The following is a 10,222-nucleotide window of genomic DNA, read 5'->3' on the forward strand; positions in this document are numbered from 1 at the left end:
AGATAGATTTTGTAACAAAATATGCAAAATATTTTTTTGTAAAATTAGAAATTCCTTTCTTTTTTATACTTCTGAAAAAGTAATAACAGGTCACACTATTATGTATAATAACTGTTGAAATTTGCATAAATTGTCATAACCAGGTATTAAATTCTTACAGTGTGCATTGATATTTATGTATCTTTATCAAAATGTGCAAAAATACTGTCAATTAAACCGGTATATGATATTTCTATGGTAGGTTATATTTTTGTTTTAGGTTTCCAGTTGTGAATAATGCTGGGAAGATGATGGAGGTAATGATGGAGGAGTCGAATTCTCTGTAAGTAAAACATTAATTATTATATTGCTTTTGATTCATTTACCGGTAATAGTCATATACAGAAAAAAAATTATTGGTATGCAAAATTTTGAGCAAGTCTGAATGTTATACTAGTTTACTAGAATGGAGTGAAATGTTTGTTGGTGGTATTGGTAGTTTTCACTCCCGATCAAGGTTACAGTAAGCCATGTTGAATTAACCAGAGCACGGTTCTTCCAACGCATCATTCCTGGAAAGCTGTCAAACAGTTTACCAGTACTAGTTGCCTTCACTTTCACAAGGAACTGATAACTTCTGTACATACCAGAGCAGAGGTACAGTGTGAAAGACCGTAGAAAGGATTTCATGATAATCACAATGAAAGTGACCTGCACTGTTTGGGAATCGAACCTGGATCACCCGATTCATAGTCCTACACTCTTACCTATTGTGCTAACCAGACAGTGGTCTGACCATGATCTGAACTTCTGAATTACAATGCTATTTCAAGAGTTATATTTGTTTATTACTCAAGTACAATTTTTAAGATTTTGATAATCCTTTTCTTCAATTACATGAAATTAGTTTTGGAAAATACATAAATTTTAGATTTATGACTCAAAATTTTGATTAAATTTTTATTATAACATAAAATTTGAATTTATTGAGTCAGAGGTTGAGGTATTGAGGTGTCACATATATTTTTAGACTGCCTTTTACTTTGGTTTTTATGGTGGTGTTGGTAGAATTAGATTACAGGAAGAAATCCGTGTTTATTGTCAATAAAATGTTGGATAATTGGTTCAATCACTGCTCAAATTATAGGGATAATTGGATGATATGGCTTAAGGCACTTCCTACATAAAACATTTTGTACTTATGAAATGTTTATGTGCTACCATTTGGTCATGATCAAATAGAATAAAGGGAGATAATTGGTGTAATTATAGAGCCATGATAACACTGGACAGTATGGTTAATGTATTTAAATATTTTAGCAGTCTGTTTTTGTAAGTATATTGTAATATACAGCCACACTTGTCTAAAAAGGCCACCAGTGGGAAATGAACGATATACTTTCTTTAATGATATAACAATAGCTGATGTTTCCTAACAGGATTATTGTACCCTCATGTAACATCATTATTTATTATGTGGCAACAGTTTTTCTGTATTCTGGTCTTTGATAGCAGTTGATGATGTTTTAGTAAGGTTCGACTAATTTATTAAAAGAAAATTCAGGAGCTTTGAAGAGCAAAATTTATCAGAGTATCAGTTTGGTGTTTTCTGTCTGGAACATGTATATTAAGATTATTTGCCATATTATTAAATGCCCTTACAATATGGACAGTTAAAAAAACCCATTAACTTCACAGCAATGGTAGTAAGCCATGGATGTTTCACAAATGCAGAATAGATGGATTCAAAAGAAGTTGCAGATAAGCACTCCACATGACTGTCCTCTATTAACATCAAGGGAGATAATTAAGTCAAGAAGTTGTGATAACTTTACATTGTGGTCTTGTCAAATTTTGCTGGAGGAAAAGTACAGATTTTTTCCACACATATAATACAGTATCTGCTACAGAGGTGTCAAATCTCCCACAATACTGGTTTATTAGTACTTTAGGAGGTGATTTCAAATTACTGTCAGTTACAAAATCGTGAGAAGACAGAATCTAGATTACATTTAATAACCTGTTTAATTGTTGATGCTATTATTGAATTGACATTCCACAAATGGAAGCTATAGAATTTCATTATACAGGATATTTGGTAATATAGGATATGTGTTATTTTTTGCTGTTTTCTTTTACATTATTCATGTCCTTTTTTATTTAATAACAAAATATTGTGTTTGGTTTGAATAATTTTAAAAAATGATATGATGATAACCCTATGCATAATTTTATAAAACAGAAATCACTAAGACAAATAGCGAAAACTGAACAGAATTATACAAAAATCAGGTGTAATCTCCGCTTGAAAAAAAAAGCATTAGTGATCTCCCTTATTTTGTCTAGTGAAAATCTTAATAATATTGGTCTAAGCAGTTTTTATCAGCTATTTAACACTGGTTTGGCCATTTTGATGTGAAAAAAGTAACCACTCAGGCCTATGCCCTTCATGATCAATTCCTACATATCAAAACTCCAAACTGGTGTTAAATAGCCTTTTATAAACACAGTGCTGAATTGATATTATTTTTCCTTAGATTAACATGACTGGAGTTTAAAACAACTTAGAATAAGAAGTACTGAGTATGTAAGTAAAAAACAACAACTTAGTTTAAGAAGTACTCTACATGTTTGAAATATAGAGTTAAATTAACATCAGTTAAACAACTCCAATTTAAACCCGCAACAGCTTCAGTTAAATGTATTTGTACTGCAGGAGAAGTCTTTTCTGAATCACTAGAAAATTTAAGTTGTTTTATAGAGACTTTTTACATGAAATGGCTATGTCATTTTAAATTATACGTTAAGTGAAGCATTTATGCAGACATTTTTTGTCATGCATGAGAACTGTGATTTAGTAATCAACATATTTTATACAGGTTTTATTAAAGATATAAAGCAAAATGGTTATGGTGAAATTAATTAATTTTGTTGGTAAAAGTAGTTTAGTTTATATTTAATTTCCTGCTTCATATTCTTATCATGATAAGTCCCTACAGCGAAAATAGTTATTTAATAATAATGTTTATACAACCATATAAAATATCAACAATTGTTAAAAGAAGCAAAAAATAGAATGATGTTCTGGTTTAGTTTAAAAGGTTGTGAGTGTTTTTCTCCTTTCTTAACAAAATTTAAGGACATCTTTCAAAAGTGATATATTAGTTCAGGTAACCCTGGAGCAGAAATTTGGTAAAAAATCTGGAAGAAAGGTGATCCCTCAGAAGCATAAATCACAACAAAATTTGACATGAAAGTTGCAGACTCGGTTTGATTGAATCTTTACATGAGGGATAATGAGTAAGTGCAACATCCCCCACGCCCCCTAGCACCGGCTTGAGCGGTACTCAATTTTCAACAAGACAGTTTAACACCAGATCTTATACTTGTCTTATGCTAAAAATTGTTCAGGAGCAGTGGGTTCAAGACAGGTGTTTAAACCCTGTCAGGGGCAAGGTAAGAAATTTTACACTCGTCACTCAATATTGGTTTGTTCCTGGAATGGATTCATAAGTGTTTCTGTAAACCTAATATAGCTTCTTACATAATCATCAGAAATAAATTCTGTATGAATTAAGAGCAGTGTGAAAAATTAATGGCTCTTTAAGTTTTCAAGAGCACTTATTGAAATTTTTTAAGAAATGTTATGTGAGATAAATTTCAAGAACAGTTTGTTCAAGTGAGGTTTTTTTTATAAAAAGTATTGCTAAACAGTTCAAGAACAAATGTTGAATATTTGAATCAATGTTTAAAATTCAATTCAAGATAGAGCAGTTACTGTTCTACAACATTTCAAGAATAATTTTAGAAAATTATTTCAAGAATTATTCTTTAACATATAATACATGTATTTCATGGTTGGGAAATGGACCAGTAACAATGACACAGTGATAAAGGACAAATACGCCGCGCCATGACAAAACCAACATAATGGGTTTGCGACCAGCATGGATCCAGACCAGCCTGCGCATCTGCGCAGTCTGATCAGGAGCCATTCTGTTCGCTTACAGACCCTATAACAAGTAAAGAAAATGATAGCGAACAGCATCCGCGCAGGCTGGTCTGGATCCATGCTGGTCGCAAACCCATTATGTTGGTTTTGTCATGACACGGCTCATTAATTAAGATTATTAGTTTCATACCTCATTGTGTGGGTTTCTTGACATTGAAATATCTTAAGTCAATCGCAGGTGTAGTTTGTTCTAGATTTATTCTTGGTAAAGTTAACATTATCTTACAGCTATCATCATCAGTTTCTAAAGTGTTCTTAAGTTGTTCCGTAAATAGTATTAGAACATCATAAGAAAGATTTAAAACATATAGCACTGATGTTCATGGACTGTTTTTAAAATGGTCTTGAATTTTCTGAAGAACACTTTAAGAACAAGAGAAGGACTCTCATCTTTCTTAATGTTCAAGAACAGTATGAACTGTCTGCCCTGAATGTAAGAAAATAATTTCAACTGGGAGTGGCAACAATGACTTGCTTATGTCATCTGTATTATAGCCAGGACAGTCTGACTAAAATTCCAAACTGTCTTTTTTCCAGAGAAACAAGTTTTTAACTTCTATAAGTTAATATTGATTTATTATCTCAATAGAAAATTTCTTTTCTCAAAGGTCCTTTAGCTTATAAAGTCGTAATTGTATTTTGATTGCACCCTTTAATAGTAATGTTCAGCTCATGAAACATGGTCATTTATTTTATGGACAATAGGTGCTTTCGAGGAGATCTCGAAGTTCCCGAGGGGAAATTGTTAAACAATCATATCTGAATTCTGTGTCATGTTTGGTACTATAAGGTATAATGCATTCTCATTTGTCTTCAGTGTTTGTTGACCAAATTTTGAAAACATGTCTTAAATTTCTGTTGATCAGATATGGATACCTGATAAAAGTATCATAAATTTGTTTTTCTTTTCATTGCCATGGCAACAAGAAGATGATACAAATGTTTATATGAAAAATTGTTATCAAGGAGATGGGAAACTGACCTATTTCCCTTTAATATATGTAGTGAGATAAATGGTTTTAGGATATGTCGTGAATTTTCTATCTGACCGATCAGGATAATGGGCGAGAATGATATTTACGAAATTGTTACAGACCCGTAACCAAATTATGAAATTATCTATTGTTACTAACTGCTCCGTATAGATATATGCAGGTTATTTATTTATGATGCGGAAGGACATGTAGTGATTTACATAAAAAATGAAGATGTTTCCTATGTGATTTTTTCAATGGATTATTACAGTGTGTACTTTAATTAAATGCGGAAAATTTGAGGTTTAGAATTACTGTATAAATATAGACACTGGAAAATAAATTTCTTGTTCATCTTATTGCTTTGTCATTCAGTTTAAAAATAAATTGACCTGTTTTTTACTTCAAACAATATTTTGACATATTAATACTTTGAAATCCTTATGACTAGAATAGTGATGAAATTTTAATAAAATCTGCAGCAGGAAGAAAAAAAAGAAATTTCAAACACTGGCTGAATTTTAATATTTTTTATAATGGCATTAATGATTATATAGATATTTTAATCAGTAAGAAAGAATAAATTGTCACATGTAGTGCATGCAATTACTGATTAACTCCTATTAAATTGAGAAAGACTTAACCTGTTACTGCACTTAGAGGTGATGAAATGTTGACCTGAAAGGTGTTTTAGAACAAGAAAATGAACTTTTATGATTGACAGTTCAAATATGATATGAATATATTACAAGTAGGTGCAGAATTTCTAATGAATAAAGTAACAATGAAATATAAATATTAATACAAACATAAGTGGAATGATACATAGATAACATTAGATGATCCGAGGTTAATAGGAAAGGAAACAACAAGAAGGTCTACCTCACTTTTTTTATAATCAAAAGAAAACTTTTATGAAACAAATTGAAAATTGATGTTTATGTTATGTATAATGTATGATGAAAATTTTTGTTTTTCTATATATCAGAAAAGATACATCAATTTTTGTAATTTGATGGATTAGCTTATACCTGAGACATATATATTAACGATTTATGATTGATGATTTCATAGTGTACTGGATTGTTTTAATTTTTTCTATGTATAAAATGTAATAAAAGATACAAAATTTTTTTCATAATGAATATTTTCAAATTGGATTACGAGTGAATTTTAGGAAAAGGTCTATGATTTGATTCTTAATATATGTTTTAATTAAATCCGCACAAGTGTGAAAAGTTTTGGATTAAATAAAACAGAGAAAATGAAGCGAAGGGACATTAAATCTTCTAGTCGCAGTCTGGATGAAGAACCAAAACAGATGAAAAAATTATTCTGGGAGGGATGGAGGTAACTCTTAGATTTATGTCGTCACTTTAGGAATTATATTAGACACCATTTCACTTATTAACATTTATGTTTTAGATTTCTCAATATTTTCACCTTGTAACTGTCTATTATTTGTTTATAGGAAATTTAGACACAAGTACATTTGTCTTTAAACTAATATTAGCTGACATTATAGAGCCTAATTATAGACAGCAAGGAACATGCAGATAGCCCTTGCTATGATTTGCATATGTAAATCTTTCAGGGCAGTAATCTATAATTTACATCTGTCTTATTGTGACTTATATAGTCAAATGTTTGAATGATTCTGTGTTTTTAGCTTCAGTATTTGAAGGTAACAGTGTGGGTATCTTACTACCTTGCATTGTATTCACCTGAAACTTGATTCATGCTTTTTGGATTACAATTCAAGGTCACTTTCCCAGACCCGTTATTTTGAATGAAATAAGGCCCTTTGTGATTCTTTGGTCAGTATCCAAGACTATAAGTTATGCATTGTACATTATTTGTATTTTTGTAAATGAAATCTCCCTCTTTATTACATTATCCAGGCTCTTTAATGTTTACTATCAATCACTGAAGATAGTTGAGCATGTTGTCCTACTGACAGCTCTTGTTTTACATAAGAATTATTCAGCTTTATTACTGTTATAATGTTGATTGATCTATTGACATTTATGGAATGGTGAATATTTGTTTTTTAATTTATACAGAAATTTTGGGAATGCCATTATGAACCTTTTGTGGTAATTATGTAAAAATAAAGATAAAAGTATAGTGACTTATGAATTGTTAAATCAAGTGTGAAAAAATAAGTGCCCATTACCCAGTTAAATAATCTACTTTTCATTAAATTTTGTCCATATTTGTACGGATGTTATTCTTGATTATTGCTGCCTCATGCTACAAGCAAATCCTTGTATCATAATTTGGGGACCTTTCTGTTGAAAACATGTCAGAGTTAAATTGTATACATATACATGCACAATGCAGGTATTAGTTACCCGCACTCTAGAGCATGCCCATTGAATGGCTCATTTTTTCCGGGCAATGCCCCCTCGTGTTTCAATGCTCTTTCTATTGCATGTACCAGAGTGACTGCAGGAATGGAAATCTAGGATCTCTATATCTTGATACTGGTAAAGAATAATAGAAAAATCACAGAATTTGCTCAAGTGACAAAGTTGAACATGAAAGTCTTTAATAAGAGGGCCTGGCTTAATTAATAGTCAATATTTGACTGAAAAGACAAGCTAGCTAGTTAGCATTTAAGTTTTTAATTAATGATTAAACTTTCAGTAAGTTTTAATATGACAGTCATTTTTAGACATATTATGGAGTCTTGTGCAAAAAATAATATCTGGACCCTTCATTATTTTAGAGTTATTGCCCTTTGTTATTTGTCATTCCTAAAATGCTGCCAATTAGAAACCTGAAGAAAGGTTACTGTTACTCTTCACATGTTATTCAAATTTAATTGATTGTTAATATTTGAAGTATTTCTAGATCAGAATAAAAAATGAAGTAGTGCTGATCATCTATGATGATTTTACTGTTAACTCATAATGTACAGTAAGTTTTTCTCAAAATTGAGATATGTCAATTATTATGTTTTTTTATCAATAATATTTAATTTTACTGTTGAACCATGAGGGGAAAATCTTTGCTATTTTGACAGGCAATATTAGTCTCATTATTTAATGCTCATTTAATTTCATTCAAGTTCATAGTTTATTTCATTTTTTCATTTTTATTTATCAAATAATTGTATATATTAAAGAATATTTTGTCATTTTGTGGGAATAGGCTGTTACTCTAACACTGTGGTCTACCACATACAGGATTATTTTTGTTTACTGTTCACATGGGGACTTAAAGTGTTATAAGTACCTCTTACTTATGTAATATTTTTATTAAAACGTGTTCAACAAAAATAAAATTTGTTTAAACTTGGGAGTATTTAACCTTGTATATCACTGTCATGAAAATAAAGATTTCAATAGTTAACCATATGTGGTCTTCAGTTTGACAGTCTGTCAGACATAACAATTTTTACGTTCAAAGTTCAGGGAACGTTTCTTTTTTTACTTTCGAAATAGTTTAACGTTTTGCAAAGAAAAGTTTATTTTAGTTTTGTCACACATATATTGAGGTACTTCTGTGTGAATTTGTCCGTTTTGATAGAGGAATACTTAATGTGAAATTTATGTACATTTATATATCTAGTAACTTTTCATTCAGGTTGTGTAATGGTTAGGTTTGGGCTCATGCAAGTTTTATTATGACAAGGTTATTATTTTGAATAAAAACATTTTCATCTAAATTTAGAAAGTGTAGCTACTATAAAGATAACTATTATAGGCTAAATGGATTCTTCATGATTTTGAATTGAAATTGTCCAGTGTTCAACTTTAAAAGAGATAATAGAGATCAAATCATAATATTCTTACAATATTCATTCATATGACAAAAAACTATATTGAAATTCTTTCAGATTTACTGTTGTTAATTGGAGTTAAATTGAAAGGTGTAACCTTTTTTGTCTGAATTCTCAATTTTGTAATTAGATGCTATTATGATCTGTGAAAAAGGAAAATAAGTGTCATTGCGGAGATTATTCAGGTTTTTATGGTAAAACTTGTTAAGTGATATAAAGACACAGTCACTTTTAAAGTGAGCATTAACGTGGAAACTTAACCGACAATTATGAATCATTAAAGATGATCGTTAAAATGCCGGTGATTTTAACTGAGACGATTAAATCATGCATTGCATATTTATTTTAAAGTAAACAGTTTTATATTAACAAATTATGTGTTAGAAGCGATGATATCAAAATTTAACAGTTAATGTTGGGATTTATGATGAACAAGATCCGTTCAAGGCAAAGGATGTTTTAGTATATTATAATTATAAAAGTGATTCACTGAGAAATATTTGGAATAAGACAGGATGGAAAAGCTGCCTATGCATATATGTGTGTAAGTATATGGAAATAATATATCACGAGTCATGTAAAAAGACACCAATTTGTTGTGAAATATTAAAAAAATATGTTGTTATTTTAAGAAATAACAATTAGCATGTAATAGATTTTCATTCAATTAAGTAGTGTCTCCTGAGTCACTGTTTATTGTTAAGACAGTAATATATTCTTCATTATATTCCTTTGAAATCAATTAACTAGCTCTCATTGAGTTTTTGTTAATAACTATTATAAATTGTTTCTTCTTCAGATAGCATAATTATATAGTTCTCAAAATGAATATTTATTTTATTTGAGGTACCAGAACTGCCTATACTTAATACTGTCATTATAAGTGTTTGGTATTGTCTGTCTGCAAAAAAAAAAAACCAATTTCAATTATCATATTTGATATTTATTAGTTAAATACAATAGGATTATAGTTCTAAAACAGATTTTGCTAGACTAAAATCTCTATTAGAGGTGCATTGCACAATTCTGATGTAATCTGGTTAAGAAAAAACCATAATTTGAAGATCAAGCTAACCAAACTAGTCTCTTATAATAGCCCTTTTATTGTTGTAACCTCCATGGATTCCAAATTGGGTTCCAATCTTGTTTGGGACTTAATCTTGCTAGAGCCTTTAAATCTTGCTAGGGACTTATGATTATGTTATATCAGGATTCTATCCATCTTGCTTACAGAATGTTAGTGGTTCTACTAAGGGTGCCTGTCTGTACCTGAAATTAAAATGAAGATGACTGTATCTTTACATGATTAATGAAATAATACTGTGAATTTATTTAATTTCATGGGGGCATGAAATTTTCGTGGTTTTGTCACAAAGAACATTTTCTTGGGTTCGTAAGTTCATGGAATGTCTATTTTTCCAAACTGTAAAATGTAAATTATGTGATGCAAAATAATATTACAGCAGACAA

The sequence above is a fragment of the Ruditapes philippinarum genome, unplaced genomic scaffold (assembly GCF_026571515.1).
Source record: "Ruditapes philippinarum isolate M1 unplaced genomic scaffold, ASM2657151v2 ctg79_1_1_1_1, whole genome shotgun sequence".
Lineage (NCBI taxonomy): Eukaryota > Metazoa > Mollusca > Bivalvia > Venerida > Veneridae > Ruditapes > Ruditapes philippinarum.